Below are 3093 nucleotides of genomic sequence, written 5' to 3' on the forward strand. Positions count from 1 at the left end.
AGATGTTGGTAACAGAGTTGGGACCAATGTCTTGAGGGCGCAGCTGAAAATTGGCTAGCACATCTCGGAAAATTTTTGAACCGGGAGGGCTAAAACCTCGTCCGAGATGATCAGCAAACACGACTACCTCTCCATCCTTGGGTGTAGGAGGATTTTCCGGGCCAGGGACCCTCTAGTGGATGACATCTTTCTTGGCTAAAGCGCCCGTTTTAACAAGGTTGTTTAATTGCTCCTCGGTTACTCGAGAGGGAGCCCAATTGCACTCATAGACTTGTTTAGCCATGACAAGGAAAAACTGAAACATGAATATTACCGGTTTAAGATTTACAGTGGACAACTATACAGCGGTATGAGGATACTAGCATATTGGTAAACCGGATTTGGTTATTCGTAAACCGGAGTCTGGCAATGGAACGGTGTAATGCATTGGCGGTTCAACAGGGGACTAATGGTATCTACCGGGTCATCATTTTTTCTGTGAGGTTAAACCGGCCAAACTGGTATTCAAAGGGTGTAAGAGAAGGAAGAAAAAAGTTTCACATCTTGCTATGGTAATTTCAGATCTACCACGCGTAGGAAAAACAAAATATATTATGACCTAAATTCCGGTGTACTGAAGGTTCACCAAGATGAGATGAGTTGGATATCAAACAGGTGCGGAAACTGCTAAAGCGCGAGATCTATGTGGTTTAAACTACTACCGCACGAGACCTATGTGGTTTTTGGATCTAACCCATGGATATAGATAAGGGAAAAGAAGGGCGGCGACGAACACTGATGAACGACAGAAACCCTAAGTGCAGATCTATGGTAAGAGAAAGGGGAGACTTACGGATGCTGTTGAGCAGCGGCGGCGTGCGGAGGAGCTCCGGTACGTTCAGGTCGATGCAGCGGCCAAGGTTGGTGCAGCAGTCGAAGGTTGACGGCGGCGGCCGAGGTCGAAGGGTCGGGCGTCGCGAGGATGAAGACAAAGCGAAGAGGCACGAGGGGGAAAATGGAAAGACCCCCTGGCCCTATTTATAAGGGAGATAAACGATAGATGCGAAAATCGAGGAGCCGAGTTTTTGGATATGAGGCGATGTTGTCGCCTCGATTGTCGGAGGCTCGTTAATGACAGGTGACGTCACGGCGCTTTACCAAGATCCTAGAAGATGATGTCATGGCGGTTTACAAGATTGTGTGAAGATGTTGAAGAAGAAATTTTCTCAAGTATTGAGGATTGACATGAACCAGTTCAAATCAATCTGGGGCCTAATGTTGGGGATATTACCACTGGGCGTAAACTGGCCAGGAGAGGCCGGGTTAACTTCATAAGTAGTTCATCTGTATCTGAAGCCAATGAAGACAGACGGTGACGCTTCATGAAGGCCCAGGGCCCAAAGCCGGTTTAAGGCATGTAGACACAAACCGGCATTGAGATGTAAACTTGTGTTGTAAGATATGTGTAGCAGAGACCGAGCAGGACACAATTATGAGCCGGCCTCGGAGTCTGTAAACCGACGGGCGTCAACCCATATATATAAGGGGACGACCCGGCGGCGGTTCAAAGACAACAGACAACAACTCGAGACTCAGGCAAAGCGTATTCGCTCCCTGGTCATCGAAACCCCATCAATTCCATCACAACTAGACATAGGCTTTTACCTTCATCGTAAGGGGCCGAACTAGTATAAAACTCTCTTGCGTCCCTTGTCCGCTTTAACCCCTTCAAGCTAACCCGTAGCGATGGCTCCACGACTAAGTGCTTTCTCTAGGACATCTGCCGTGACAAAACCACGACAGTCTACGTGCAGTACGCTGGACACTGAGCGTCGTTGTCGATCCTCCCGGCTTGTGGAAGAGCCATCATATGCATGCAGAGAAGGACGTATCCAGCTGCGACCCGTGACCGGAGAGCACAAAGCTAGCGAAGAACGATCGAGAAGAGCAGAGGCTTTCAAATACGCCATCTGCCCCCCACTCTCCCCTCCATCCGGCGCTCCTCGCAGCTACTGCAACCTCGCCTCGCCTCCCCCATCTCCCGGCGCTTCCTCCCCTGCCATGGCCGCTCTACCGCCTCCATCCGTTGCTCCAGCCGCACCGGGCGTTCCCGTGGTGCAGGGGTGCCCAGTGTGCGCGCCACCGGCCGCCAAGGACACCACCGCAGGCATGGCGCGCATCGGGGCGTCGTGTGGCTTCAGTGGAGCGGGGTTGGTGCTTTTCATCCTCGCCATCGCCAAGTTCATTCAAGCCAGGATGCTCGGCAACAACGCAGCGCCACCCGCAGCGATGGTCGCCTACACTCCGGCCATCAGTCCGGCTCCGGCGTTGGCCACATCGTAGGGCGGGCAAAAAGGGCAACCGCCCCGGGCCCGGGAGTGCAACAGGGCCTCAAATTACTAAATTATGCTTCTAATAACCATGGTATTGTACAAAACAATCTTCATGGCAGCAAATTCACACCGCATACTAATAGTGTATATAATCTGGGAGCAAATTTATACATCACGCATGTCATAATGAAATATATATCAACTAGATTTTTATATTCAAACTAATCCATAACTTTTTTTTATTTTGTAAACTAGTGAAAGCTTTTGTATACCCCAAATTAAACTAGTCACATCTAGATCAGCTTATCAAATATCAAATCATATGTGTGTAAGTAGAGTCTGCAATTTTCTATGTCCTTCGATAATTTCAATAACTCCGTTATTTGAAGGACAAGTACAAATCATGCATATTTTGCCAATTTGGTAATGAACCCAAGTTGCAAGACACATTTGGCATACCCTGGACGTTTATATAAGCTTACCTAATAATACACTGGAAACCAATATTAATATTTTTGCTAGATTGTATGCTTTATAAATCTACATCATGATATTTAATTATATTAATATATATGAACACACATGCATTGAATATATATTTATACATTGTATAGTTGATAAAATTATAAAAACATAATTTAAAGAGAACTTTTTATATTATACAATTTAAATTAAGGGGAAGCAAAAAAATTGCGATATACATTTAAACTGCATATCAAACAGAGAACACTATAAGTATTATTTACCGAATTTTTATGTTATTGTATATTATACAACTAGC

Source organism: Aegilops tauschii, chromosome 7 (assembly GCF_002575655.3).
Source record: "Aegilops tauschii subsp. strangulata cultivar AL8/78 chromosome 7, Aet v6.0, whole genome shotgun sequence".
NCBI lineage: Eukaryota > Viridiplantae > Streptophyta > Magnoliopsida > Poales > Poaceae > Aegilops > Aegilops tauschii.